Raw genomic sequence first — 24,397 nt, forward strand, 5'->3', positions numbered from 1 at the left:
CGGTATCCGTTAATTATCCGGTAATTGCGCGACGGCAGTCGTAAAAAACCGGAAATAGAAGTCCCGATACAATTCTTGAGAAGAGGAAGGGCTTTGCTTCAAATGCATTTGCAATGCGTAACATGGCGGGTGCGATCATACCGGCACTAATGCAGGATCCCATCGAACTCAGAGAGTTAAGCGTGCTTGGGCGAGAGTAGTACTAGGATGGGTGACCTCTGAGGAAGTCCTCGTGTTGCACCCCTCTTTTTCGTTTTTCTTTTTATTTAACGATCGCCTTTTTGCCGGGTCGAGATTTTGTCGAGCGGCGCGTTATCTTGCCGGGCGAGACGAATCACGAAGGTGTTCGCGAGCGAGCGGCAGGGCCACGGCTTTCCGAAAAGTGCTTACGGGCCAGTGAGTCCATCCGGAACAAAGGCGTGCTCGTAATGGCGGGAATTTCGAGGTTTTCCGAGAAGCGTTTCTTTTGCTCACTTGTTCGTTCCCAAGCGGTATCCAGTTAATTATCCGGTAATTGCGCGACGAATTCGTAAAAAAACCAGGAAATAGAAGTCCCGATACAATTCTTGAGAAGAGGAAGGGCTTTGCTTCAAATGCATTTGCAATGCGTAACATGACAGGTGCGATCATACCGGCACTAATGCACCGGATCCCATCGAACTCAGAAGTTAAGCGTGCTTGGGCGAGAGTAGTACTAGGATGGGTGACCTCTGGGAAGTCCTCGTGTTGCACCCCTCTTTTTCGTTTTCTTTTTATTTAACGATCGCCTTTTTGCCGGGTCGAGATTTTGTCGAGCGGCGCGTTATCTTGCCGGGCGAGACGAATCACGAAGGTGTTCGCGAGCGAGACGGGGCCACGGCTTTCCGAAAAGTGCTTACGGGCCGTGAGTCCATCCGGAACAAAGGCGTGTGCTCAAATGGCGGGAATTTCGAGGTTTTCCGAGAAGCGTTTCTTTGCTCACTTGTTCGTTCCCAAGCGGTATCCAGTTAATTATCCGAGTAATTGCGCGGCAGATTCGTAAAAAACCGGAAATAGAAGTCCCAATACAATTCTTGAGAAGAGGAAGGGCTTTGCTTCAAATGCATTTGCAATGCGTAACATGACGGGTGCGATCATACCGGCACTAATGCCGGATCCCATCGAACTCCGAAGTTAAGCGTGCTTGGGCGAGAGTAGTACTAGGATGGGTGACCTCTGAGGAAGTCCTCGTGTTGCACCCCTCTTTTTCGTTTTCTTTTTATTTAACGATCGCCTTTTTGCCGGGTCGAGATTTTGTCGGCGGCGCGTTATCTTGCTTGGGCGAGACGAATCACGAAGGTGTTCGCGAAGCGAGACGGGGCCACGGCTTTCCGAAAAGTGCTTACGGGCCCGTGAGTCCATCCAGGAACAAAAGGCGTGTAACAAATAGCGGGAATTTCGAGGTTTTCCAGAAAGCGTTTCTTTTGCTCACTTGTTCGTTCCCAAGCGGTATCCAGTTAATTATCCGGTAATTGCGCGACGGTCGTAAAAAAACCGGAAATAGAAGTCCCGATACAATTCTTGAGAAGAGGAAGGGCTTTGCTTCAAATGCATTTGCAATGCGTAACATGACGGGTGCGATCATACCAGCACTAATGCCGGATCCCATCGAACTCGAAGTTAGCGTGCTTGGGCGAGAGTAGTACTAGGATGGGTGACCTCTGGGAAGTCCTCGTGTTGCACCCCTCTTTTTCGTTTTCTTTTTATTTAACGATCGCCTTTTTGCCGGGTCGAGATTTTGTCGGCGGCGCGTTATCTTGCCGGGCGAGACGAATCACGAAGGTGTTCGCGAGCGAGAGCGGGGCCACGGCTTTCCGAAAAGTGCTTACGGGCCCCGTGAGTCCATCGGAACAAAAGGTGTGCTCAAATGGCGGGAATTTCGAGGTTTTCCGAAAGCGTTTCTTTTGCTCACTTGTTCGTTCCCAAGCGGTATCCCAGATTAATTATCCGGTAATTGCGCGACGGGTCGTAAAAAACCGGAAATAGAAATCCCGATACAATTCTTGAGAAGAGGAAGGGCTTTGCTTCAAATGGATTTGCAATGCGTAACATGACGGGTGCGATCATACCAGCACTAATGCACCGGATCCCATCGGAACTCGAAGTTAAGCGTGCTTGGGCGAGAGTAGTACTAGGATGGGTGACCTCACAGGAAGTCCTCGTGTTGCACCCCTCTTTTCGTTTTTCTTTTTATTTAACGATCGCCTTTTGCCGGGTCGAGATTTTGTCGGCGGCGCGTTATCTTGCCGGGCGAGACGAATCACGAAGGTGTTCGCGAGCGAGACGGGGCCACGGCTTTCCGAAAAGTGCTTACGGGCCCGTGAGTCCATCCGGAACAAAGGCTGTGCTCGTAAAGCGGGAATTTCGAGGTTTTAGAAGCGTTTCTTTGCTCACTTGTTCGTTCCCAAGCGGTATCCGTTAATTATCCGGTAATTGCGCGACGAATTCGTAAAAACCGGAAATAGAAGTCCCAATACAATTCTTGAGAAGAGGAAGGGCTTTGCTTCAAATGCATTTGCAATGCGTAACATGGCAGGTGCGATCATACAGCATTAATGCATGCCGGATCCCATCGAACTCCGAAGTTAAGCGTGCTTGGGCGAGAGTAGTACTAGGATGGGTGACCTCTGCCAGGAAGTCCTCGTGTTGCACCCCTCTTTTTCGTTTTCTTTTTATTTAACGATCGCCTTTTTGCCGGGTCGAGATTTTGTCGGCGGCGCGTTATCTTCTTGCAGGGCGAGACGAATCACGAAGGTGTTCGCGAGCGAAAGAGGCAGGGCCACGGCTTTCCGAAAAGTGCTTACGGGCCCCGTGAGTCCATCGGAACAAAGGCTGTGCTCAAAGCGGGAATTTCGAGGTTTTCCGAGAAGCGTTTCTTTTGCTCACTTGTTCGTTCCCAAGCGGTATCAGTTAATTATCCAGGTAATTGCGCGGACGAATTCGTAAAAAACGAGGAAATAGAAGTCCCGATACAATTCTTGAGAAGAGGAAGGGCTTTGCTTCAAATGCATTTGCAATGCGTAACATGACGGGTGCGATCATACCAGCACTAATGCCGGATCCCATCGGAACTCGAAGTTAAGCGTCTTTGGGCGAGAGTAGTACTAGGATGGGTGACCTCTGGGAAGTCCTCGTGTTGCACCCCTCTTTTTCGTTTTCTTTTTATTTAACGATCGCCTTTTTGCCGGGTCGAGATTTTGTCGAGCGGCGCGTTATCTTGCCGGGGCGAGACGAATCACGAAGGTGTTCGCGAAGCGAGACGGGGCCACGGCTTTAGAAAAGTGCTTACGGGCAGTGAGTCCATCCGGAACAAAAGCTGTGCAAGTAGCGGGAATTTCGAGGTTTTCCGGCGTTTCTTTGCTCACTTGTTCGTTCCCAAGCGGTATCCAGATTAATTATCCAGGTAATTGCGCGACGGGTCGTAAAAAACCGGAAATAGAAGTCCCGATACAATTCTTGAGAAGAGGAAGGGCTTTGCTTCAAATGCATTTGCAATGCGTAACATGACGGGTGCGATCATACCGGCACTAATGCACGGATCCCATCGAACTCCGAAGTTAAGCGTGCTTGGGCGAGAGTAGTACTAGGATGGGTGACCTCTGGGAAGTCTCGTGTTGCACCCCTCTTTTTCGTTTTCTTTTTATTTAACGATCGCCTTTTTGCCGGGTCGAGATTTTGTCGAGCAGCGCGTTATCTTGCCGGGGCGAGACGAATCACGAAGGTGTTCGCGAGCGAAGCCAGGGGCCACGGCTTTAGAAAAGTGCTACGGGCCGTGAGTCCATCAGGAACAAAGGCGTGCTCGTAAATAGCGGGAATTTCGAGGTTTTCCGAAACGTTTCTTTTGCTCACTTGTTCGTTCCCAAGCGGTATCCCGTTAATTATCCGGTAATTGCGCGACGGGTCGTAAAAAACCGGAAATAGAAGTCCCAATACAATTCTTGAGAAGAGGAAGGGCTTTGCTTCAAATGCATTTGCAATGCGTAACATGACGGGTGCGATCATACCGGCGCTAATGCACAGGATCCCATCGAACTCCGAAGTTAAGCGTGCTTGGGCGAGAGTAGTACTAGGATGGGTGACCTCACGGGAAGTCCTCGTGTTGCACCCCTCTTTTTCGTTTTCTTTTTATTTAACGATCGCCTTTTTGCCGGGTCGAGATTTTGTCGGCGGCGCGTTATCTTGCCGGGGCGAGGCGAATCACGAAGGTGTTCGCGAGCGAGAGCAGGGCCACGGCTTTCCGAAAAGTGCTTACGGGCCCGTGAGTCCATCGGAACAAAAGGCTGTAACAAATAGGCGGGAATTTCGAGTTTCAGAAAGCGTTTCTTTGCTCACTTGTTCGTTCCCAAGCGGTATCAGTTAATTATCAGGTAATTGCGCGACAGATTCGTAAAAAAACCGGAAATAGAAGTCCCGATACAATTCTTGAGAAGAGGAAGGGCTTTGCTTCAAATGCATTTGCAATGCGTAACATGGCAGTGCGATCATACCAGCGCTAATGCTTACGGATCCCATCGGAACTCCGAGTTAAGCGTGCTTGGGCGAGAGTAGTACTAGGATGGGTGACCTCTGGGGAAGTCCTCGTGTTGCACCCCTCTTTTTCGTTTTCTTTTTATTTAACGATCGCCTTTTTGCCGGGTCGAGATTTTGTCGACGGCGGCGCGTTATCTTGCCGGGGCGAGACAGAATCACGAAGGTGTTCGCGAGCGAGGCGGGGCCACGGCTTTCCGAAAAGTGCTTACGGGCCCCGTGAGTCCATCCGGAACAAAAGGCTGTGCTCAAATGTGGCGGGAATTTCGAGGTTTTCCGAAGCGTTTCTTTGCTCACTTGTTCGTTCCCAAGCGGTATCCGGGTTAATTATCCGGTAATTGCGCGACGGTTCGTAAAAAAACCGGAAATAGAAGTCCCAATACAATTCTTGAGAAGAGGAAGGGCTTTGCTTCAAATGCATTTGCAATGCGTAACATGACGGGTGCGATCATACCAGCTAATGCCATGGGATCCCATCGAACTCGAAGTTAAGCGTGCTTGGGCGAGAGTAGTACTAGGATGGGTGACCTCTGGGAAGTCCTCGTGTTGCACCCTCTTTTTCGTTTTCTTTTTATTTAACGATCGCCTTTTTGCCGGGTCGAGATTTTGTCGAGCGGCGCGTTATCTTGCCGGGCGAGACGAATCACGAAGGTGTTCGCGAGCGAAGCCGGGGCCACGGCTTTCCGAAAAGTGCTTACGGGCCCCGTGAGTCCATCCGGAACAAAGGCATGTGCTCGTAAATGGCGGGAATTTCGAGGTTTTCCGAGAAAGCGTTTCTTTTGCTCACTTGTTCGTTCCCAAGCGGTATCAGTTAATTATCGGTAATTGCTTGCGACGGGTCGTAAAAAAACCGGAAATAGAAGTCCCAATACAATTCTTGAGAAGAGGAAGGGCTTTGCTTCAAATGCATTTGCAATGCGTAACATGACGGGTGCGATCATACAGCGGCTAATGCACCGGATCCCATCGAGAACTCCGAAGTTAAGCGTGCTTGGGCGAGAGTAGTACTAGGATGGGTGACCTCTGGGAAGTCTCGTGTTGCACCCCTCTTTTCGTTTTCTTTTTATTTAACGATCGCCTTTTGCCGGGTCGAGATTTTGTCGGCGGCGCGTTATCTTGCCAGGGCGAGGCGAATCACGAAGGTGTTCGCGAGCGAAGCGGGGCCACGGCTTTCCGAAAAGTGCTTACGGGCCCCGTGAGTCCATCGGAACAAAAGGCATGTGCTCAAATAGCTTGGGGAATTTCGAGGTTTTCCGAAAGCGTTTCTTTTGCTCACTTGTTCGTTCCCTGAGCGGTATCCGTTAATTATCCAGGTAATTGCAGCGACGAATTCGTAAAAAACCGGAAATAGAAGTCCCGATACAATTCTTGAGAAGAGGAAGGGCTTTGCTTCAAATGCATTTGCAATGCGTAACATTACGGGTGCGATCATACCAGCGCTAATGCACCGGATCCCATCAGAACTCCGAAGTTAAGCGTGCTTGGGCGAGAGTAGTACTAGGATGGGTGACCTCCTGGGAAGTCCTCGTGTTGCACCCCTCTTTTTCGTTTTCTTTTTATTTAACGATCGCCTTTTTGCCGGGTCGAGATTTTGTCGAGCGGCGCGTTATCTTCTTGGGGCGAGACGAATCACGAAGGTGTTCGCGAGCGAAGGCGGGGCCACGGCTTTCCGAAAAGTGCTTACGGGCCAGTGAGTCCATCAGGAACAAAAGGCTGTGCCTTCAAATGCATAGCGGGAATTTCGAGGTTTTCCGAGAAGCGTTTCTTTTGCTCACTTGTTCGTTCCCAAAGCGGTATCCCGTTAATTATCCGGTAATTGCGCGACGGATTCGTAAAAAAACCGGAAATAGAAGTCCCAATACAATTCTTGAGAAGAGGAAAGGGCTTTGCTTCAAATGCATTTGCGATGCGTAACATGGCCCGGGTGCGATCATACCGGCACTAATGCGGATCCCGCCGAACTCAGAAGTTAAGCGTGCTTGGGCGAAGTAGTACTAGGATGGGTGACCTCACAGGAAGTCCTCGTGTTGCACCCCTCTTTTTCGTTTTCTTTTTATTTAACGATCGCCTTTTTGCCTGTAGGGTCGAGATTTTGTCGAGCGGCGCGTTATCTTTGCCGGGCGAGACGAATCACGAAGGTGTTCGCGAGCGACGAGCGGGGCCTGACTTTCGAAAAGTGCTTACGGGCCCAGTGAGTCCATCCGGAACAAAAGCTGTGCTCGTGCTTAGCGGGAATTTCGAGGTTTCCGAAACGTTTCTTTGCTCACTTGTTCGTTTCCCAAGCGGTATCCAGTTAATTATCAGAGTAATTGCGACGAATTCGTAAAAAACCGGAAATAGAAGTCCCGATACAATTCTTGAGAAGAGGAAGGGCTTTGCTTCAAATGCATTGCAATGCGTAACATGACGGGTGCGATCATACCGGCGGTAATGCACCGGGATCCATCGAACTCCGAAGTTAAGCGTGCTTGGGCGAGAGTAGTACTAGGATGGGTGACCTCCTGGGAAGTCCTCGTGTTGCACCCCTCTTTTTCGTTTTCTTTTTATTGCGATCGCCTTTTTGCCGGGTCGAGATTTTGTCGAGCGGCGCGTTATCTTGCCGGGGCGAGGAGCGAATCACGAAGGTGTTCGCGAGCGAGACGGGGCCACGGCTTTCCGAAAAGTGCTTACGGGCCCCGTGAGTCCATCCGGAACAAAGCTGTGCTCATGTAGCGGGAATTTCGAGGTTTTCCAGAAGCGTTTCTTTTTGCTCACTTGTTCGTTCCCAAGCGGTATCCCGTTAATTATCCGGTAATTACGCGACGGGTCGTAAAAAAACCGGAAATAGAAGTCCCCAATACAATTCTTGAGAAGAGGAAGGCTTTGCTTCAAATGCATTTGCAATACGTAACATGACGGGTGCGATCATACAGGCCTTGTGCATAGGATCCATCGGAACTCACGAAGTTAAGCGTGCTTGGGCGAGAGTAGTACTAGGATGGGTGACCTCTCTGGGAAGTCCTAAGAGTGTTGCACCCCTCTTTTTAGTTTTTTCTTTTTATTTAACGATCGCCTTTTTGCCGAGATTAGAGATTTTGTCGAGCGGCGCGTTATCTTGCTTAGGGGCGAGACGAATCACGAAGGTGTTCGCGAAAGCTGACAGGGCCAACGGCTTTCAAGAAAAGGGGCGCTACCGGGCCCAGTGAGTCCATCCGGAACAAAAGGCTGTGCTCAAATGGCAGGAATTTCGAGGTTTTTTCCGAGAAAGCGTTTCTTTGCTCACTTGTGCAGTTTCCCCGAGCGGTATCCCGTTAATTATCCGGTAATTGCGCGACGAATTCGTAAAAAAGCAGGAAATAGAGAAGTCGTACAATTCTTGAGAAGAGGAAGAGGCTTTGCTTCAAATGCATTTGCAATGCGTAACATAGCCAGGTGCGATCATACCGGCCCACTAATGCGCGGATCCCATCGAACTCCGAAGTTAAGCGTGCTTGGGCGAGAGTAGTACTAGGATGGGTGACCTCTGGGGAAGTCCTCGTGTTGCACCCCTCTTTTTCGTTTTCTTTTTATTTAACGATCGCCTTTTTGCCGGGTCGAGATTTTGTCGAGCGGCGCGTTATCTTGCCGGGCGAGACGAATCACGAAGGTGTTCGCGAGCGAGACGGGGCCACGGCTTTCCGAAAAGTGCTTACGGGCCCCGTGAGTCCATCCGGAACAAAAGGCTGTGCTCAAATGGCGCGGGAATTTCGAGGTTTTCCGAGAAGCGTTTCTTTGCTCACTTGTTCGTTCCCAAGCAGTATCCCGTTAATTATCCGGTAATTGCGCGACGGGTCGTAAAAAAACCGGAAATAGAAGTCCCAATACAATTCTTGAGAAGAGGAAGGGCTTTGCTTCAAATGCATTTGCAATGCGTAACATGACGGGTGCGATCATACCGGCGCTAATGCACCGGATCCCATCGAACTCCGAAGTTAAGCGTGCTTGGGCGAGAGTAGTACTAGGATGGGTGACCTCTGGGAAGTCCTCGTGTTGCACCCCTCTTTTTCGTTTTTCTTTTTATTTAACGATCGCCTTTTTGCCGGGTCGAGATTTTGTCGAGCGGCGCGTTATCTTGCCGGGGCGAGACGAATCACGAAGGTGTTCGCGAGGCGAGGCAGGGCCCACGGCTTTCCGAAAAGTGCTTACGGGCCCCGTGAGTCCATCCGGAACAAAAGGCTGTGCTCAAATGGCGGGAATTTCGAGGTTTTCCGAGAAAGCGTTTCTTTGCTCACTTGTTCGTTCCCAAGCGGTATCCCGTTAATTATCCAGGTAATTGCGCGACGGGTTCGTAAAAAAACCGGAAATAGAAGTCCCGATACAATTCTTGAGAAGAGGAAGGGCTTTGCTTCAAATGCATTTGCAATGCGTAACATGACGGGTGCGATCATACCGGCCGCTAATGCAGGATCCCATCGAACTCCGAAGTTAAGCGTGCTTGGGCGAGAGTAGTACTAGGATGGGTGACCTCCGGGAAGTCCTCGTGTTGCACCCCTCTTTTTCGTTTTCTTTTTATTTAACGATCGCCTTTTTGCCGGGTCGAGATTTTGTCGGCGGCGCGTTATCTTGCCGGGCGAGACGAATCACGAAGGTGTTCGCGAGCGAGACGGGGCCACGGCTTTCCGAAAAGTGCTTACGGGCCCCGTGAGTCCATCCGGAACAAAAGGCTGTGCTACGAATGGCGGGAATTTCGAGGTTTTCCGAGAAAGCGTTTCTTTTGCTCACTTGTTCGTTCCCAAGCGGTATCCCGTTAATTATCCGGTAATTGCGCGACGGGTCGTAAAAAAACCGGAAATAGAAGTCCCAATACAATTCTTGAGAAGAGGAAGGGCTTTGCTTCAAATGCATTTGCAATGCGTAACATGACGGGTGCGATCATACCAGCACTAATGCCAGGATCCCATCGAACTCCGAAGTTAAGCGTGCTTGGGCGAGAGTAGTACTAGGATGGGTGACCTCCGGGAAGTCCTCGTGTTGCACCCCTCTTTTTCGTTTTCTTTTTATTTAACGATCGCCTTTTTGCCGGGTCGAGATTTTGTCGAGCGGCGCGTTATCTTGCCGGGGCGAGACGAATCACGAAGGTGTTCGCGAAGCGAGACGGGGCCACGGCTTTCCGAAAAGTGCTTACGGGCCCCGTGAGTCCATCCGGAACAAAAGGCTGTGCTCGTAAATGGCGGGAATTTCGAGGTTTTCCGAGAAAGCGTTTCTTTGCTCACTTGTTCGTTCCCAAGCGGTATCCCGTTAATTATCCGGTAATTGCGCGACGGATTCGTAAAAAAACCGGAAATAGAAGTCCCAATACAATTCTTGAGAAGAGGAAGGGCTTTGCTTCAAATGCATTTGCAATGCGTAACATGACGGGTGCGATCATACCAGCACTAATGCACCGGATCCCATCAGAACTCCGAAGTTAAGCGTGCTTGGGCGAGAGTAGTACTAGGATGGGTGACCTCCTGAAAGTCCTCGTGCTGCACCCATCTTTTTCGTTTTTCTTTTTATTTAACGATCGCCTTTTTGCCGGGTCGAGATTTTGTCGGCGGCGCGTTATCTTGCCGGGGCGAGACGAATCACGAAGGTGTTCGCGAGCGAGACGGGGCCACGGCTTTCGAAAAGTGCTTACGGGCCCCGTGAGTCCATCCGGAACAAAAGGCTGTGCTCGTAAAGCGGGAATTTCGAGGTTTTCCGAGAAGCGTTTCTTTTTGCTCACTTGTTCGTTCCCAAGCGGTATCCCGTTAATTATCAGGTAATTGCGCGACGGGTCGTAAAAAAACCGGAAATAGAAGTCCCAATACAATTCTTGAGAAGAGGAAGGGCTTTGCTTCAAATGCATTTGCAATGCGTAACATGACGGGTGCGATCATACCAGCACTAATGCACCGGATCCCATCAGAACTCCGAAGTTAAGCGTGCTTGGGCGAGAGTAGTACTAGGATGGGTGACCTCTGGGAAGTCCTCGTGTTGCACCCCTCTTTTTCGTTTTTCTTTTTATTTAACGATCGCCTTTTTGCCGGGTCGAGATTTTGTCGAGCGGCGCGTTATCTTGCCGGGCGAGACGAATCACGAAGGTGTTCGCGAGCGAGACGGGGCCACGGCTTTCCGAAAAGTGCTTACGGGCCCCGTGAGTCCATCGGAACAAAAGAAAATTGTGCTCGTAAATGCGGGAATTTCGAGGTTTTCCGAGAAGCGTTTCTTTTGCTCACTTGTTCGTTCCCAAGCGGTATCCCGTTAATTATCCGGTAATTGCGCGACGGGTTCGTAAAAAAACCGGAAATAGAAGTCCCAATACAATTCTTGAGAAGAGGAAGGGCTTTGCTTCAAATGCATTTGCAATGCGTAACATGACGGGTGCGATCATACCAGCACTAATGCACCGGATCCCATCAGAACTCCGAAGTTAAGCGTGCTTGGGCGAGAGTAGTACTAGGATGGGTGACCTCCTGGGAAGTCCTCGTGTTGCACCCCTCTTTTTCGTTTTCTTTTTATTTAACGATCGCCTTTTTGCCGGGTCGAGATTTTGTCGAGCGGCGCGTTATCTTGCCGGGGCGAGACGAATCACGAAGGTGTTCGCGTAGCGGTGAGGGTGCCCACGGCTTTCCGAAAAGTGCTTACGGGCCCCGTGAGTCCATCCGGAACAAAGGCTGTGCTCAAATGGCGGGAATTTCGAGGTTTTCCGAGAAAGCGTTTCTTTTGCTCACTTGTTCGTTCCCAAGCGGTATCCCGTTAATTATCCGGTAATTGCGCGACGGGTCGTAAAAAAACCGGAAATAGAAGTCCCAATACAATTCTTGAGAAGAGGAAGGGCTTTGCTTCAAATGCATTTGCAATGCGTAACATGACGGGTGCGATCATACCAGCACTAATGCACCGGATCCCATCAGAACTCCGAAGTTAAGCGTGCTTGGGCGAGAGTAGTACTAGGATGGGTGACCTCCTGGGAAGTCCTCGTGTTGCACCCCTCTTTTTCGTTTTTCTTTTTATTTAACGATCGCCTTTTTGCCGGGTCGAGATTTTGTCGAGCGGCGCGTTATCTTGCCGGGGGCGAGACGAATCACGAAGGTGTTCGCGAAGCGAGACGGGGCCCACGGCTTTCCGAAAAGTGCTTACGGGCCCCGTGAGTCCATCCGGAACAAAAGCTGTGCTCGTAAACGCGGGAATTTCGAGGTTTTCCGAGAAGCGTATCATTTTGCTCACTTGTTCGTTCCCAAGCAATATCCCGTTAATTATCCGGTAATTGCGCGACGGGTCGTAAAAAAACCGGAAATAGAAGTCCCAATACAATTCTTGAGAAGAGGAAGGGCTTTGCTTCAAATGCATTTGCAATGCGTAACATGACGGGTGCGATCATACCAGCACTAATGCACCGGATCCCATCAGAACTCCGAAGTTAAGCGTGCTTGGGCGAGAGTAGTACTAGGATGGGTGACCTCCTGAAAGTCCTCGTGCTGCACCCCTCTTTTTCGTTTTTCTTTTTATTTAACGATCGCCTTTTTGCCGGGTCGAGATTTTGTCGAGCGGCGCGTTATCTTTCAGGGCGAGACGAATCATGAAGGTGTTCGCGAAGCGAGACGGGGCCCACGGCTTTCCGAAAAGTGCTTACGGGCCCCGTGAGTCCATCCGGAACAAAGGCTGTGCTCGTAAGCGGGAATTTCGAGGTTTTCCGAGAAACGTTTCTTTTGCTCACTTGTTCGTTCCCAAGCGGTATCCCGTTAATTATCCGGTAATTGCGCGACGGGCCTGTCGTAAAAAACCGGAAATAGAAGTCCCAATACAATTCTTGAGAAGAGGAAGGGCTTTGCTTCAAATGCATTTGCAATGCGTAACATGACGGGTGCGATCATACCAGCACTAATGCACCGGATCCCATCAGAACTCCGAAGTTAAGCGTGCTTGGGCGAGAGTAGTACTAGGATGGGTGACCTCTGGGAAGTCCTCGTGTTGCACCCCTCTTTTTCGTTTTCTTTTTATTTAACGATCGCCTTTTTTGCCGGGTCGAGATTTTGTCGAGCGGCGCGTTATCTTGCCGGGGCGAGACGAATCACGAAGGTGTTCGCGAAGCGAGACGGGGCCCACGGCTTTCCGAAAAGTGCTTACGGGCCCCGTGAGTCCATCCGGAACAAAAGCAAAACGCGGGAATTTCGAGGTTTTCCGAGAAACGTTTCTTTTTGCTCACTTGTTCGTTCCCAAGCGGTATCCCGTTAATTATCCGGTAATTGCGCGACGAGTATTCAAAAACCGGAAATAGAAGTCCCAATACAATTCTTGAGAAGAGGAAGGGCTTTGCTTCAAATGCATTTGCAATGCGTAACATGACGGGTGCGATCATACCAGCACTAATGCACCGGATCCCATCAGAACTCCGAAGTTAAGCGTGCTTGGGCGAGAGTAGTACTAGGATGGGTGACCTCCTGGGAAGTCCTCGTGTTGCACCCCTCTTTTTCGTTTTTCTTTTTATTTAACGATCGCCTTTTTGCCGGGTCGAGATTTTGTCGAGCGGCGCGTTATCTTGCCGGGCGAGACGAATCACGAAGGTGTTCGCGAAGCGAGACGGGGCCCACGGCTTTCCGAAAAGTGCTTACGGGCCCCGTGAGTCCATCCGGAACAAAAGCTGTGCTCGTAAACGCGGGAATTTCGAGGTTTTCCGAGAAAGCGTTTCTTTTTGCTCACTTGTTCGTTCCCAAGCGGTATCCCGTTAATTATCCGGTAATTGCGCGACGGGTCGTAAAAAAACCGGAAATAGAAGTCCCAATACAATTCTTGAGAAGAGGAAGGGCTTTGCTTCAAATGCATTTGCAATGCGTAACATGACGGGTGCGATCATACCAGCACTAATGCACCGGATCCCATCAGAACTCCGAAGTTAAGCGTGCTTGGGCGAGAGTAGTACTAGGATGGGTGACCTCTTGGGAAGTCCTCGTGTTGCACCCCTCTTTTTCGTTTTTCTTTTTATTTAACGATCGCCTTTTTGCCGGGTCGAGATTTTGTCGAGCGGCGCGTTATCTTGCCGGGGCGAGACGAATCACGAAGGTGTTCGCGAAGCGAGACGGGGCCCACGGCTTTCCGAAAAGTGCTTACGGGCCCCGTGAGTCCATCCGGAACAAAAGCTGTGCTCGTAAACGCGGGAATTTCGAGGTTTTCCGAGAAACGTTTCTTTTTGCTCACTTGTTCGTTCCCAAGCGGTATCCCGTTAATTATCCGGTAATTGCGCGACGGGTCGTAAAAAAACCGGAAATAGAAGTCCCAATACAATTCTTGAGAAGAGGAAGGGCTTTGCTTCAAATGCATTTGCAATGCGTAACATGACGGGTGCGATCATACCAGCACTAATGCACCGGATCCCATCAGAACTCCGAAGTTAAGCGTGCTTGGGCGAGAGTAGTACTAGGATGGGTGACCTCCTGGGAAGTCCTCGTGTTGCACCCCTCTTTTTCGTTTTTCTTTTTATTTAACGATCGCCTTTTTGCCGGGTCGAGATTTTGTCGAGCGGCGCGTTATCTTGCCGGGGCGAGACGAATCACGAAGGTGTTCGCGAGCGAGACAGGGCCCACGGCTTTCCGAAAAGTGCTTACGGGCCCCGTGAGTCCATCCGGAACAAAAGCTGTGCTCGTAAACGCGGGAATTTCGAGGTTTTGTTTCTCTTTGCTCACTTGTTCGTTCCCAAGCGGTATCCCGTTAATTATCCGGTAATTGCGCGACGGGTCGTAAAAAAACCGGAAATAGAAGTCCCAATACAATTCTTGAGAAGAGGAAGGGCTTTGCTTCAAATGCATTTGCAATGCGTAACATGACGGGTGCGATCATACCAGCACTAATGCACCGGATCCCATCAGAACTCCGAAGTTAAGCGTGCTTGGGCGAGAGTAGTACTAGGATGGGTGACCTCCTGGGAAGTCCTCGTGTTGCACCCCCTCTTTTTCGTTTTTTCTTTTTATTTAACGATCGCCTTTTTGCCGGGTCGAGATTTTGTCGAGCGGCGCGTTATCTTGCCGGGGCGAGACGAATCACGAAGGTGTTCGCGAAGCGAGACGGGGCCCACGGCTTTCCGAAAGTGCTTACGGGCCCCGTGAGTCCATCCGGAACAAAAGCTGTGCTCGTAAACGCGGGAATTTCGAGGTTTTCCGAGAAACGTTTCTTTTTGCTCACTTGTTCGTTCCCAAGCGGTATCCCGTTAATTATCCGGTAATTGCGCGACGGGTCGTAAAAAAACCGGAAATAGAAGTCCCAATACAATTCTTGAGAAGAGGAAGGGCTTTGCTTCAAATGCATTTGCAATGCGTAACATGACGGGTGCGATCATACCAGCACTAATGCACCGGATCCCATCAGAACTCCGAAGTTAAGCGTGCTTGGGCGAGAGTAGTACTAGGATGGGTGACCTCATGGGAAGTCCTCGTGTTGCACCCCTCTTTTTCGTTTTTCTTTTTATTTAACGATCGCCTTTTTGCCGGGTCGAGATTTTGTCGAGCGGCGCGTTATCTTCTTGGGGCGAGACGAATCACGAAGGTGTTCGCGAAGCGAGACGGGGCCCACGGCTTTCCGAAAAGTGCTTACGGGCCCCGTGAGTCCATCCGGAACAAAAGCTGTGCTCGTAAACGCGGGAATTTCGAGGTTTTCCGAGAAACGTTTCTTTTTGCTCACTTGTTCGTTCCCAAGCGGTATCCCGTTAATTATCCGGTAATTGCGCGACGGGTCGTAAAAAAACCGGAAATAGAAGTCCCAATACAATTCTTGAGAAGAGGAAGGGCTTTGCTTCAAATGCATTTGCAATGCGTAACATGACGGGTGCGATCATACCAGCACTAATGCACGGATCCCATCGAACTCCGAAGTTAAGCGTGCTTGGGCGAGAGTAGTACTAGGATGGGTGACCTCCTGGGAAGTCCTCGTGTTGCACCCCTCTTTTTCGTTTTTCTTTTTATTTAACGATCGCCTTTTTGCCGGGTCGAGATTTTGTCGAGCGGCGCGTTATCTTGCCGGGGCGAGACGAATCACGAAGGTGTTCGCGAAGCGAGACGGGGCCCACGGCTTTCCGAAAAGTGCTTACGGGCCCCGTGAGTCCATCCGGAACAAAAGCATGTGCTCGAAAACGCGGGAATTTCGAGGTTTTCCGAGAAACGTTTCTTTTGCTCACTTGTTCGTTCCCAAGCGGTATCCCGTTAATTATCAGGTAATTGCGCGACGGGTCGTAAAAAAACCGGAAATAGAAGTCCCAATACAATTCTTGAGAAGAGGAAGGGCTTTGCTTCAAATGCATTTGCAATGCGTAACATGACGGGTGCGATCATACCAGCACTAATGCACCGGATCCCATCAGAACTCCGAAGTTAAGCGTGCTTGGGCGAGAGTAGTACTAGGATGGGTGACCTCCTGGGGAAGTCCTCGTGTTGCACCCCTCTTTTTCGTTTTCTTTTTATTTAACGATCGCCTTTTTGCCGGGTCGAGATTTTGTCGAGCGGCGCGTTATCTTGCCGGGGCGAGACGAATCACGAAGGTGTTCGCGAAGCGAGACGGGGCCCACGGCTTTCCGAAAAGTGCTTACGGGCCCCGTGAGTCCATCCGGAACAAAAGCTGTGCTCGTAAACGCGGGAATTTCGAGGTTTTCCGAGAAACGTTTCTTTTTGCTCACTTGTTCGTTCCCAAGCGGTATCCCGTTAATTATCAGGTAATTGCGCGACGGGTCGTAAAAAAACCGGAAATAGAAGTCCCAATACAATTCTTGAGAAGAGGAAGGGCTTTGCTTCAAATGCATTTGCAATGCGTAACATGACGGGTGCGATCATACCAGCACTAATGCACCGGATCCCATCAGAACTCCGAAGTTAAGCGTGCTTGGGCGAGAGTAGTACTAGGATGGGTGACCTCCTGGGAAGTCCTCGTGTTGCACCCCTCTTTTTCGTTTTTCTTTTTATTTAACGATCGCCTTTTTGCCGGGTCGAGATTTTGTCGAGCGGCGCGTTATCTTGCCGGGGCGAGACGAATCACGAAGGTGTTCGCGAAGCGAGACGGGGCCCACGGCTTTCCGAAAAGTGCTTACGGGCCCCGTGAGTCCATCCGGAACAAAGCTGTGCTCGTAAACGCGGGAATTTCGAGGTTTTCCGAGAAACGTTTCTTTTTGCTCACTTGTTCGTTCCCAAGCGGTATCCCGTTAATTATCCGGTAATTGCGCGACGGGTCGTAAAAAAACCGGAAATAGAAGTCCCAATACAATTCTTGAGAAGAGGAAGGGCTTTGCTTCAAATGCATTTGCAATGCGTAACATGACGGGTGCGATCATACCAGCACTAATGCACCGGATCCCATCAGAACTCCGAAGTTAAGCGTGCTTGGGCGAGAGTAGTACTAGGATGGGTGACCTCCTGGGGAAGTCCTCGTGTTGCACCCCTCTTTTTCGTTTTTCTTTTTATTTAACGATCGCCTTTTTGCCGGGTCGAGATTTTGTCGAGCGGCGCGTTATCTTGCCGGGGCGAGACGAATCACGAAGGTGTTCGCGGCGAGACGGGGCCCACGGCTTTCCGAAAAGTGCTTACGGGCCCCGTGAGTCCATCCGGAACAAAAGCTGTGCTCGTAAACAGCGGGAATTTCGAGGTTTTCCGAGAAAGCGTTTCTTTGCTCACTTGTTCGTTCCCAAGCAATATCCCGTTAATTATCCGGTAATTGCGCGACGGGTCGTAAAAAAACCGGAAATAGAAGTCCCAATACAATTCTTGAGAAGAGGAAGGGCTTTGCTTCAAATGCATTTGCAATGCGTAACATGACGGGTGCGATCATACCAGCACTAATGCACCGGATCCCATCAGAACTCCGAAGTTAAGCGTGCTTGGGCGAGAGTAGTACTAGGATGGGTGACCTCCTGGGAAGTCCTCGTGTTGCACCCCTCTTTTTCGTTTTTTCTTTTTATTTAACGATCGCCTTTTTGCCGGGTCGAGATTTTGTCGAGCGGCGCGTTATCTTGCCGGGGCGAGACGAATCACGAAGGTGTTCGCGAAGCGAGACGGGGCCCACGGCTTTCCGAAAAGTGCTTACGGGCCCCGTGAGTCCATCCGGAACAAAAGCTGTGCTCGTAAACGCGGGAATTTCGAGGTTTTCCGAGAAACGTTTCTTTTTGCTCACTTGTTCGTTCCCAAGCGGTATCCCGTTAATTATCCGGTAATTGCGCGACGGGTCGTAAAAAAACCGGAAATAGAAGTCCCAATACAATTCTTGAGAAGAGGAAGGGCTTTGCTTCAAATGCATTTGCAATGCGTAACATGACGGGTGCGATCATACCAGCACTAATGCACCGGATCCCATCAGAACTCCGAAGTTAAGCGTGCTTGGGCGAGAGTAGTACTAGGATGGGTGACCTCCTGGGAAGTCCTCGTGTTGCACCCCTCTTTTTCGTTTTTCTTTTTATTTAACGATCGCCTTTTTGCCGGGTCGAGATTTTGTCGAGCGGCGCGTTATCTTGCCGGGGCGAGACGAATCACGAAGGTGTTCGCGAAGCGAGACGGGGCCCACGGCTTTCCGAAAAGTGCTTACGGGCCCCGTGAGTCCATCCGGAACAAAAGCTGTGCTCGTAAACGCGGGAATTTCGAGGTTTTCCGAGAAACGTTTCTTTTTGCTCACTTGTTCGTTCCCAAGCGGTATCCCGTTAATTATCCGGTAATTGCGCGACGGGTCGTAAAAAAACCGGAAATAGAAGTCCCAATACAATTCTTGAGAAGAGGAAGGGCTTTGCTTCAAATGCATTTGCAATGCGTAACATGACGGGTGCGATCATACCAGCACTAATGCACCGGATCCCATCAGAACTCCGAAGTTAAGCGTGCTTGGGCGAGAGTAGTACTAGGATGGGTGACCTCCTGGGAAGTCCTCGTGTTGCACCCCTCTTTTTCGTTTTTTCTTTTTATTTAACGATCGCCTTTTTGCCGGGTCGAGATTTTGTCGAGCGGCGCGTTATCTTGCCGGGGCGAGACGAATCACGAAGGTGTTCGCGAGCGAGACGGGGCCCACGGCTTTCCGAAAAGTGCTTACGGGCCCCGTGAGTCCATCCGGAACAAAAGCTGTGCTCGTAAACGCGGGAATTTCGAGGTTTTCCGAGAAACGTTTCTTTTTGCTCACTTGTTCGTTCCCAAGCGGTATCCCGTTAATTATCCGGTAATTGCGCGACGGGTCGTAAAAAAACCGGAAATAGAAGTCCCAATACAATTCTTGAGAAGAGGAAGGGCTTTGCTTCAAATGCATTTGCAATGCGTAACATGACGGGTGCGATCATACCAGCACTAATGCACCGGATCCCATCAGAACTCCGAAGTTAAGCGTGCTTGGGCGAGAGTAGTACTAGGATGGGTGACCTCCTGGGAAGTCCTCGTGTTGCACCCCTCTTTTTCGTTTTTCTTTTTATTTAACGATCGCCTTTTGCCGGGTCGAGATTTTGTCGAGCGGCGCGTTATCTTGCCGGGGCGAGACGAATCACGAAGGTGTTCGCGAAGCGAGACGGGGCCCACGGCTTTCCGAAAAGTGCTTACGGGCCCCGTGAGTCCATCCGGAACAAAAGCTGTGCTCGTAAACGCGGGAATTTCGAGGTTTTCCGAGAAACGTTTCTTTTTGCTCACTTGTTCGTTCCCAAGCGGTATCCCGTTAATTATCCGGTAATTGCGCGACGGGTCGTAAAAAAACCGGAAATAGAAGTCCCAATACAATTCTTGAGAAGAGGAAGGGCTTTGCTTCAAATGCATTTGCAATGCGTAACATGACGGGGTGCGATCATACCAAAGCACTAATGCACCGGATCCCATCGAACTCCGAAGTTAAGCGTGCTTGGGCGAGAGTAGTACTAGGATGGGTGACCTCCCGGGAAGTCCTCGTGTTGCACCCCTCTTTTTCGTTTTTTCTTTTTATTTAACGATCGCCTTTTGCCGGGTCGAGATTTTGTCGAGCGGCGCGTTATCTTGCCGGGGCGAGACGAATCACGAAGGTGTTCGCGAAGCGAGACGGGGCCCACGGCTTTCCGAAAAGTGCTTACGGGCCCCGTGAGTCCATCCGGAACAAAAGCTGTGCTCGTAAACGCGGGAATTTCGAGGTTTTCCGAGAAACGTTTCTTTTTGCTCACTTGTTCGTTCCAGCGGTATCCCGTTAATTATCCGGTAATTGCGCGACGGGTCGATAAAAAAAACCGGAAATAGAAGTCCCAATACAATTCTTGAGAAGAGGAAGGGCTTTGCTTCAAATGCATTTGCAATGCGTAACATGACGGGTGCGATCATACCAAAGACTAATGCACCGGATCCCATCGAACTCCGAGTTAAGCGTGCTTGGGCGAGAGTAGTACTAGGATGGGTGACCTCCCGGGAAGTCCTCGTGTTGCACCCCTCTTTTTCGTTTTTCTTTTTATTTAACGATCGCCTTTTTGCCGGGTCGAGATTTTGTCGAGCGGCGCGTTATCTTGCCTGGGGCGAGACGAATCACGAAGGTGTTCGCGAAGCGAGACGGGGCCCACGGCTTTCCGAAAAGTGCTTACGGGCCCCGTGAGTCCATCCGGAACAAAAGCTGTGCTCGTAAACGCGGGAATTTCGAGGTTTTCCGAGAAACGTTTCTTTTTGCTCACTTGTTCGTTCCCAAGCGGTATCCCGTTAATTATCCGGTAATTGCGCGACGGGTCGTAAAAAAAACCGGAAATAGAAGTCCCAATACAATTCTTGAGAAGAGGAAGGGCTTTGCTTCAAATGCATTTGCAATGCGTAACATGACGGGTAGCGATCATACCAAGCACTAATGCACCGGATCCCATCGAACTCCGGTTAAGCGTGCTTGGGCGAGAGTAGTACTAGGATGGGTGACCTCCCGGGAAGTCCTCGTGTTGCACCCCTCTTTTTCGTTTTTCTTTTATTTAACGATCGCCTTTTTGCCGGGTCGAGATTTTGTCGAGCGGCGCGTTATCTTGCCGGGGCGAGACGAATCACGAAGGTGTTCGCGGGCGAGACGGGGCCCACGGCTTTCCGAAAAGTGCTTACGGGCCCCGTGAGTCCATCCGGAACAAAAGCTGTGCTCGTAAACGCGGGAATTTCGAGGTTTTCCGAGAGACGTGTCTTTTTGCTCACTTGTTCGTTCCCGCAGCAGTATCCCGTTAATTATCCCGGTAATTGCGCGACGGGTCGTAAAAAACCGGAAATAGAAGTCCCAATACAATTCTTGAGAAGAGGAAGGGCTTTGCTTCAAATGCATTTGCAATGCGTAACATGATGGGTGCGATCATACCAAAGACTAATGCACCGGATCCCATCGAACTCCGGGTTAAGCGTGCTTGGGCGAGAGTAGTACTAGGATGGGTGACCTCCTGGGAAGTCCTCGTGTTGCACCCCTCTTTTTCGTTTTTCTTTTATTTAACGATCGCCTTTTGCCGGGTCGAGATTTTGTCGAGCGGCGCGTTATCTTGCCGGGGCGAGACGAATCACGAAGGTGTTCGCGAAGCGAGACGGGGCCCACGGCTTTCCGAAAAGTGCTTACGGGCCCCGTGAGTCCATCCGGAACAAAAGCTGTGCTCAGTAAACGCGGGAATTTCGAGGTTTTCCGAGAAACGCTTCTTGCTGCTCACTTGTTCGTTCCCAAGCGGTATCCCGTTAATTATCCGGTAATTGCGCGACGGGTCGTAAAAAAACCGGAAATAGAAGTCCCAATACAATTCTTGAGAAGAGGAAGGGCTTTGCTTCAAATGCATTTGCAATGCGTAACATGATCGGGTGCGATCATACCAAAGACTAATGCACCGGATCCCATCGAACTCCGGGTTAAGCGTGCTTGGGCGAGAGTAGTACTAGGATGGGTGACCTCCTGGGAAGTCCTCGTGTTGCACCCCTCTTTTTTGTTTTTTCTTTTTATTTAACGATCGCCTTTTGCCGGGTCGAGATTTTGTCGAGCGGCGCGTTATCTTGCCGGGGCGAGACGAATCACGAAGGTGTTGCGAAGCGAGACGGGCCCACGGCTTTCCGAAAAGTGCTTACGGGCCCCGTGAGTCCATCCGGAACAAAAGCCGTGCTCGTAAACGCGGGAATTTCGAGGTTTTCCGAGAAACGTTCTTTTGCTCACTTGTTCGTTCCCAAGCAGTATCCCGTTAATTATCCGGTAATTGCGCGACGGGTCGTAAAAAAACCGGAAATAGAAGTCCCAATACAATTCTTGAGAAGAGGAAGGGCTTTGCTTCAAAATGCATTTGCAATGCGTAACATGACGTGGTGCGATCATACCAAAGACTCACGCACCGGATCCCATCGTAACTCCGGTTGCGTGCTTGGGCGAGAGTAGTACTCAGGATGGGTGACCTCCCGGGAAGTCCTCGTGCTTCGCACCCCTCTTTTTCGTTTTTCTTTTTATTTAACGATCGCCTTTTGCCGGGTCGAGATTTTGTCGAGCGGCGCGTTATCTTGCCGGGGCGAGACGAATCACGAAGGTGTTCGCGAAGCGAGACGGGGCCCACGGCTTTCCGAAAAGTGCTTACGGGCCCCGTGAGTCCATCCGGAACAAAAGCTGTGCTCGTAAACGCGGAATTTCGAGGTTTTCCGAGAAACGTTTCTTTTGCTCACTTGTTCGTTCCCAGCGGTATCCCGTTAATTATCCGGTAATTGCGCGACGGGTCGTAAAAAAACCGGAAATAGAAGTCCCAATACAATTCTTGAGAAGAGGAAGGGCTTTGCTTCAAATGCATTTGCAATGCGTAACATGACTGGGTGCGATCATACCAAAGACTAATGCACCGGATCCCATCGTAACTCCGGGTTACAGGTTTGCTTGGGCGAGAGTAGTACTAGGATGGGTGACCTCCTGGGAAGTCCTCGTGTTGCACCCCTCTTTTTCGTTTTTCTTTTTATTTAACGATCGCCTTTTGCCGGGTCGAGATTTTGTCGAGCGGCGCGTTATCTTGCCGGGGCGAGACGAATCACGAAGGTGTTCGCGAAGCGAGACGGGGCCCACGGCTTTCCGAAAAGTGCCATACGGGCCCCGTGAGTCCATCCGGAACAAAAGCCGTGCTCGTAAACGCGGGAATTTCGAGGTTTTCCGAGAAACGTTTTCTTTTGCTCACTTGTTCGTTCCCAAGCGGTATCCCGTTAATTATCCCAGTAATTGCGCGACGGGTCGTAAAAAAAAAAACCGGAAATAGAAGTCCCAATACAATTCTTGAGAAGAGGAAGGGCTTTGCTTCAAATGCATTTGCAATGCGTAACATATGACGGGTGCGATCATACCAAAGACTAATGCACCGGATCCCATCGAACTCCGGCTTAAGCCGCGCTTGGGCGAGAGTAGTACTAGGATGGGTGACCTCCGGGAAGTCCTCGTGTTGCACCCCTCTTTTTCGTTTTTCTTTTATTTAACGATCGCCTTTTGCCGGGTCGAGATTTTGTCGAGCGGCGCGTTATCTTGCCGGGGCGAGACGAATCACGAAGGTGTTCGCGAAGCGTTAGACGGGGCCCACGGCTTTCCGAAAAGTGCTTACGGGCCCCGTGAGTCCATCCGGAACAAAAAGCTGTGCTCGTAAACGCGGGAATTTCGAGGTTTTCCGAGAACGCTTTCTTTTTGCTCACTTGTTCGCTCCCAAGCGGTATCCTTCCTCAGTTAATTATCCGGTAATTGCGCCGACGGGTCGTAAAAAACCGGAAATAAGTCCCAATACAATTCTTGAGAAGAGGAAGGGCTTTGCTTCAAATGCATTTGCAATGCGTAACATGACGGTGCGATCATACCAAGACTAATGCACCGGATCCCATCGAACTCCGGTTGCGTGCTTGGGCGAGAGTAGTACTAGGATGGGTGACCTCCCGGGAAGTCCTCGTGTTGCACCCCTCTTTTTCGTTTTTCTTTTATTTAACGATCGCCTTTTTGCCGGGTCGAGATTTTGTCGAGCGGCGCGTTATCTTGCCTGGGCGAGACGAATCACGAAGGTGTTCGCGAAGCGAGACGTGGGCCCACGGCTTTCCGAAAAGTGCTTACGGGCCCCGTGAGTCCATCCGGAACAAAAGCCGTGCTCAGTAAACGCGGAATTTCGAGGTTTTCCGAGAAACGCTTCTTTGCTCACTTGTTCGTTCCCTGCGGTATCCCGCTAATTATCCGGTAATTGCGCTGACGGGTCGTAAAAAAACCGGAAATAGAAGTCCCAATACAATTCTTGAGAAGAGGAAGGGCTTTGCTTCAAATGCATTTGCAATGCGTAACATGACGGGTGCGATCATACCAGCACTAATGCACCGGATCCCATCATAACTCCGAAGTTAAGCGTGCTTGGGCGAGAGTAGTACTAGGATGGGTGACCTCCTGGGAAGTCCTCGTGTTGCACCCCTCTTTTTCGTTTTTCTTTTATTTAACGATCGCCTTTTGCCGGGTCGAGATTTTGTCGAGCGGCGCGTTATCTTGCCGGGGCGAGACGAATCACGAAGGTGTTCGCGAAGCGAGACGGGGCCCACGGCTTTCCGAAAAGTGCTTACGGGCCCCGTGAGTCCATCCGAACAAAAGCCGTGCTCGTAAACGCGGAATTTCGAGGTTTTCCGAGAAACGCTTCTTTTTGCTCACTTGTTCGCTCCCTGCGGTATCCGTTAACTATCCGGTAATGCTGCGCGACGGTCGTAAAAAACCGGAAATAGAAGTCCCAATACAATTCTTGAGAAGAGGGAAGGGCTTTGCTTCAAATGCATTTGCAATGCGTAACATGACGGGTGTGCGATCATACCAGCACTAATGCACCGGATCCCATCGAACTCCGGTTAAGCGTGCTTGGGCGAGAGTAGTACTAGGATGGGTGACAAGACTCCCGGGAAGTCCTCGTGTCGCACCCCCTCTTTTCGTTTTTTCTTTTATTTAACGATCGCCTTTT

General features: G+C 50.4%; 35 non-coding genes and 13 pseudogenes across 35 annotated transcripts; all 48 read left to right on the plus strand.

Moving 5' to 3' along the window:
• Window positions 1–127: 127 nt before the first annotated feature.
• On the plus strand, window positions 128–244 carry LOC130136417 (5S ribosomal RNA; annotated as a pseudogene).
• A 374-nt stretch (window positions 245–618) lies between these two features.
• Window positions 619–735, plus strand: LOC130136336 (5S ribosomal RNA). The gene has a single exon (XR_008815307.1). It is a non-coding gene; the product is annotated as a 5S ribosomal RNA (ribosomal RNA).
• Window positions 736–1,104: 369 nt separating this feature from the next.
• Window positions 1,105–1,220, plus strand: LOC130136345 (5S ribosomal RNA). Its single transcript, XR_008815317.1, has one exon. It is a non-coding gene; the product is annotated as a 5S ribosomal RNA (ribosomal RNA).
• A 371-nt stretch (window positions 1,221–1,591) lies between these two features.
• Window positions 1,592–1,704, plus strand: LOC130136452 (5S ribosomal RNA; annotated as a pseudogene).
• A 369-nt stretch (window positions 1,705–2,073) lies between these two features.
• LOC130136322 (5S ribosomal RNA) lies at window positions 2,074–2,191 on the plus strand. Its single transcript, XR_008815294.1, has one exon. It is a non-coding gene; the product is annotated as a 5S ribosomal RNA (ribosomal RNA).
• A 361-nt stretch (window positions 2,192–2,552) lies between these two features.
• Window positions 2,553–2,673, plus strand: LOC130136439 (5S ribosomal RNA; annotated as a pseudogene).
• A 375-nt stretch (window positions 2,674–3,048) lies between these two features.
• On the plus strand, window positions 3,049–3,163 carry LOC130136425 (5S ribosomal RNA; annotated as a pseudogene).
• A 363-nt stretch (window positions 3,164–3,526) lies between these two features.
• On the plus strand, window positions 3,527–3,641 carry LOC130136342 (5S ribosomal RNA). The gene has a single exon (XR_008815314.1). It is a non-coding gene; the product is annotated as a 5S ribosomal RNA (ribosomal RNA).
• Window positions 3,642–4,008: 367 nt separating this feature from the next.
• On the plus strand, window positions 4,009–4,126 carry LOC130136316 (5S ribosomal RNA). Its single transcript, XR_008815288.1, has one exon. It is a non-coding gene; the product is annotated as a 5S ribosomal RNA (ribosomal RNA).
• A 365-nt stretch (window positions 4,127–4,491) lies between these two features.
• Window positions 4,492–4,610, plus strand: LOC130136385 (5S ribosomal RNA). Its single transcript, XR_008815357.1, has one exon. It is a non-coding gene; the product is annotated as a 5S ribosomal RNA (ribosomal RNA).
• A 375-nt stretch (window positions 4,611–4,985) lies between these two features.
• On the plus strand, window positions 4,986–5,100 carry LOC130136488 (5S ribosomal RNA; annotated as a pseudogene).
• A 374-nt stretch (window positions 5,101–5,474) lies between these two features.
• LOC130136377 (5S ribosomal RNA) lies at window positions 5,475–5,592 on the plus strand. Its single transcript, XR_008815349.1, has one exon. It is a non-coding gene; the product is annotated as a 5S ribosomal RNA (ribosomal RNA).
• A 373-nt stretch (window positions 5,593–5,965) lies between these two features.
• LOC130136534 (5S ribosomal RNA) lies at window positions 5,966–6,084 on the plus strand. The gene has a single exon (XR_008815386.1). It is a non-coding gene; the product is annotated as a 5S ribosomal RNA (ribosomal RNA).
• A 383-nt stretch (window positions 6,085–6,467) lies between these two features.
• Window positions 6,468–6,581, plus strand: LOC130136458 (5S ribosomal RNA; annotated as a pseudogene).
• A 372-nt stretch (window positions 6,582–6,953) lies between these two features.
• Window positions 6,954–7,071, plus strand: LOC130136339 (5S ribosomal RNA). The gene has a single exon (XR_008815311.1). It is a non-coding gene; the product is annotated as a 5S ribosomal RNA (ribosomal RNA).
• An 883-nt stretch (window positions 7,072–7,954) lies between these two features.
• On the plus strand, window positions 7,955–8,073 carry LOC130136384 (5S ribosomal RNA). Its single transcript, XR_008815356.1, has one exon. It is a non-coding gene; the product is annotated as a 5S ribosomal RNA (ribosomal RNA).
• A 372-nt stretch (window positions 8,074–8,445) lies between these two features.
• LOC130136315 (5S ribosomal RNA) lies at window positions 8,446–8,562 on the plus strand. Its single transcript, XR_008815287.1, has one exon. It is a non-coding gene; the product is annotated as a 5S ribosomal RNA (ribosomal RNA).
• A 377-nt stretch (window positions 8,563–8,939) lies between these two features.
• Window positions 8,940–9,055, plus strand: LOC130136404 (5S ribosomal RNA; annotated as a pseudogene).
• A 372-nt stretch (window positions 9,056–9,427) lies between these two features.
• LOC130136367 (5S ribosomal RNA) lies at window positions 9,428–9,543 on the plus strand. Its single transcript, XR_008815339.1, has one exon. It is a non-coding gene; the product is annotated as a 5S ribosomal RNA (ribosomal RNA).
• A 376-nt stretch (window positions 9,544–9,919) lies between these two features.
• On the plus strand, window positions 9,920–10,037 carry LOC130136302 (5S ribosomal RNA). Its single transcript, XR_008815273.1, has one exon. It is a non-coding gene; the product is annotated as a 5S ribosomal RNA (ribosomal RNA).
• Window positions 10,038–10,409: 372 nt separating this feature from the next.
• Window positions 10,410–10,527, plus strand: LOC130136541 (5S ribosomal RNA). Its single transcript, XR_008815393.1, has one exon. It is a non-coding gene; the product is annotated as a 5S ribosomal RNA (ribosomal RNA).
• A 376-nt stretch (window positions 10,528–10,903) lies between these two features.
• Window positions 10,904–11,022, plus strand: LOC130136445 (5S ribosomal RNA). The gene has a single exon (XR_008815366.1). It is a non-coding gene; the product is annotated as a 5S ribosomal RNA (ribosomal RNA).
• Window positions 11,023–11,397: 375 nt separating this feature from the next.
• LOC130136456 (5S ribosomal RNA) lies at window positions 11,398–11,516 on the plus strand. Its single transcript, XR_008815367.1, has one exon. It is a non-coding gene; the product is annotated as a 5S ribosomal RNA (ribosomal RNA).
• Window positions 11,517–11,893: 377 nt separating this feature from the next.
• On the plus strand, window positions 11,894–12,011 carry LOC130136296 (5S ribosomal RNA). The gene has a single exon (XR_008815267.1). It is a non-coding gene; the product is annotated as a 5S ribosomal RNA (ribosomal RNA).
• Window positions 12,012–12,386: 375 nt separating this feature from the next.
• LOC130136542 (5S ribosomal RNA) lies at window positions 12,387–12,504 on the plus strand. The gene has a single exon (XR_008815394.1). It is a non-coding gene; the product is annotated as a 5S ribosomal RNA (ribosomal RNA).
• A 367-nt stretch (window positions 12,505–12,871) lies between these two features.
• Window positions 12,872–12,990, plus strand: LOC130136468 (5S ribosomal RNA). Its single transcript, XR_008815368.1, has one exon. It is a non-coding gene; the product is annotated as a 5S ribosomal RNA (ribosomal RNA).
• A 376-nt stretch (window positions 12,991–13,366) lies between these two features.
• On the plus strand, window positions 13,367–13,485 carry LOC130136530 (5S ribosomal RNA). The gene has a single exon (XR_008815382.1). It is a non-coding gene; the product is annotated as a 5S ribosomal RNA (ribosomal RNA).
• A 376-nt stretch (window positions 13,486–13,861) lies between these two features.
• LOC130136479 (5S ribosomal RNA) lies at window positions 13,862–13,980 on the plus strand. Its single transcript, XR_008815369.1, has one exon. It is a non-coding gene; the product is annotated as a 5S ribosomal RNA (ribosomal RNA).
• Window positions 13,981–14,346: 366 nt separating this feature from the next.
• Window positions 14,347–14,465, plus strand: LOC130136490 (5S ribosomal RNA). The gene has a single exon (XR_008815371.1). It is a non-coding gene; the product is annotated as a 5S ribosomal RNA (ribosomal RNA).
• Window positions 14,466–14,842: 377 nt separating this feature from the next.
• Window positions 14,843–14,961, plus strand: LOC130136529 (5S ribosomal RNA). Its single transcript, XR_008815381.1, has one exon. It is a non-coding gene; the product is annotated as a 5S ribosomal RNA (ribosomal RNA).
• A 376-nt stretch (window positions 14,962–15,337) lies between these two features.
• On the plus strand, window positions 15,338–15,454 carry LOC130136311 (5S ribosomal RNA). The gene has a single exon (XR_008815282.1). It is a non-coding gene; the product is annotated as a 5S ribosomal RNA (ribosomal RNA).
• Window positions 15,455–15,830: 376 nt separating this feature from the next.
• On the plus strand, window positions 15,831–15,950 carry LOC130136539 (5S ribosomal RNA). The gene has a single exon (XR_008815391.1). It is a non-coding gene; the product is annotated as a 5S ribosomal RNA (ribosomal RNA).
• Window positions 15,951–16,325: 375 nt separating this feature from the next.
• LOC130136501 (5S ribosomal RNA) lies at window positions 16,326–16,444 on the plus strand. Its single transcript, XR_008815372.1, has one exon. It is a non-coding gene; the product is annotated as a 5S ribosomal RNA (ribosomal RNA).
• Window positions 16,445–16,819: 375 nt separating this feature from the next.
• Window positions 16,820–16,939, plus strand: LOC130136540 (5S ribosomal RNA). The gene has a single exon (XR_008815392.1). It is a non-coding gene; the product is annotated as a 5S ribosomal RNA (ribosomal RNA).
• Window positions 16,940–17,313: 374 nt separating this feature from the next.
• Window positions 17,314–17,432, plus strand: LOC130136512 (5S ribosomal RNA). Its single transcript, XR_008815373.1, has one exon. It is a non-coding gene; the product is annotated as a 5S ribosomal RNA (ribosomal RNA).
• Window positions 17,433–17,809: 377 nt separating this feature from the next.
• Window positions 17,810–17,928, plus strand: LOC130136523 (5S ribosomal RNA). Its single transcript, XR_008815375.1, has one exon. It is a non-coding gene; the product is annotated as a 5S ribosomal RNA (ribosomal RNA).
• Window positions 17,929–18,304: 376 nt separating this feature from the next.
• On the plus strand, window positions 18,305–18,423 carry LOC130136524 (5S ribosomal RNA). Its single transcript, XR_008815376.1, has one exon. It is a non-coding gene; the product is annotated as a 5S ribosomal RNA (ribosomal RNA).
• A 376-nt stretch (window positions 18,424–18,799) lies between these two features.
• Window positions 18,800–18,918, plus strand: LOC130136525 (5S ribosomal RNA). Its single transcript, XR_008815377.1, has one exon. It is a non-coding gene; the product is annotated as a 5S ribosomal RNA (ribosomal RNA).
• Window positions 18,919–19,294: 376 nt separating this feature from the next.
• On the plus strand, window positions 19,295–19,414 carry LOC130136313 (5S ribosomal RNA). The gene has a single exon (XR_008815285.1). It is a non-coding gene; the product is annotated as a 5S ribosomal RNA (ribosomal RNA).
• A 376-nt stretch (window positions 19,415–19,790) lies between these two features.
• Window positions 19,791–19,908, plus strand: LOC130136381 (5S ribosomal RNA). The gene has a single exon (XR_008815353.1). It is a non-coding gene; the product is annotated as a 5S ribosomal RNA (ribosomal RNA).
• Window positions 19,909–20,287: 379 nt separating this feature from the next.
• LOC130136383 (5S ribosomal RNA) lies at window positions 20,288–20,404 on the plus strand. The gene has a single exon (XR_008815355.1). It is a non-coding gene; the product is annotated as a 5S ribosomal RNA (ribosomal RNA).
• A 375-nt stretch (window positions 20,405–20,779) lies between these two features.
• On the plus strand, window positions 20,780–20,897 carry LOC130136390 (5S ribosomal RNA; annotated as a pseudogene).
• A 376-nt stretch (window positions 20,898–21,273) lies between these two features.
• On the plus strand, window positions 21,274–21,391 carry LOC130136391 (5S ribosomal RNA; annotated as a pseudogene).
• Window positions 21,392–22,257: 866 nt separating this feature from the next.
• Window positions 22,258–22,378, plus strand: LOC130136463 (5S ribosomal RNA; annotated as a pseudogene).
• Window positions 22,379–22,761: 383 nt separating this feature from the next.
• LOC130136504 (5S ribosomal RNA) lies at window positions 22,762–22,879 on the plus strand (annotated as a pseudogene).
• Window positions 22,880–23,259: 380 nt separating this feature from the next.
• Window positions 23,260–23,373, plus strand: LOC130136464 (5S ribosomal RNA; annotated as a pseudogene).
• A 374-nt stretch (window positions 23,374–23,747) lies between these two features.
• LOC130136545 (5S ribosomal RNA) lies at window positions 23,748–23,866 on the plus strand. The gene has a single exon (XR_008815397.1). It is a non-coding gene; the product is annotated as a 5S ribosomal RNA (ribosomal RNA).
• Window positions 23,867–24,239: 373 nt separating this feature from the next.
• Window positions 24,240–24,359, plus strand: LOC130136415 (5S ribosomal RNA; annotated as a pseudogene).
• The last annotated feature ends 38 nt before the right edge of the window (window positions 24,360–24,397 follow it).

Source organism: Syzygium oleosum, unplaced genomic scaffold, assembly GCF_021117445.2.
Source record: "Syzygium oleosum isolate NSW1041296 unplaced genomic scaffold, Sole_v2.1 Sole_v2.45, whole genome shotgun sequence".
Lineage (NCBI taxonomy): Eukaryota > Viridiplantae > Streptophyta > Magnoliopsida > Myrtales > Myrtaceae > Syzygium > Syzygium oleosum.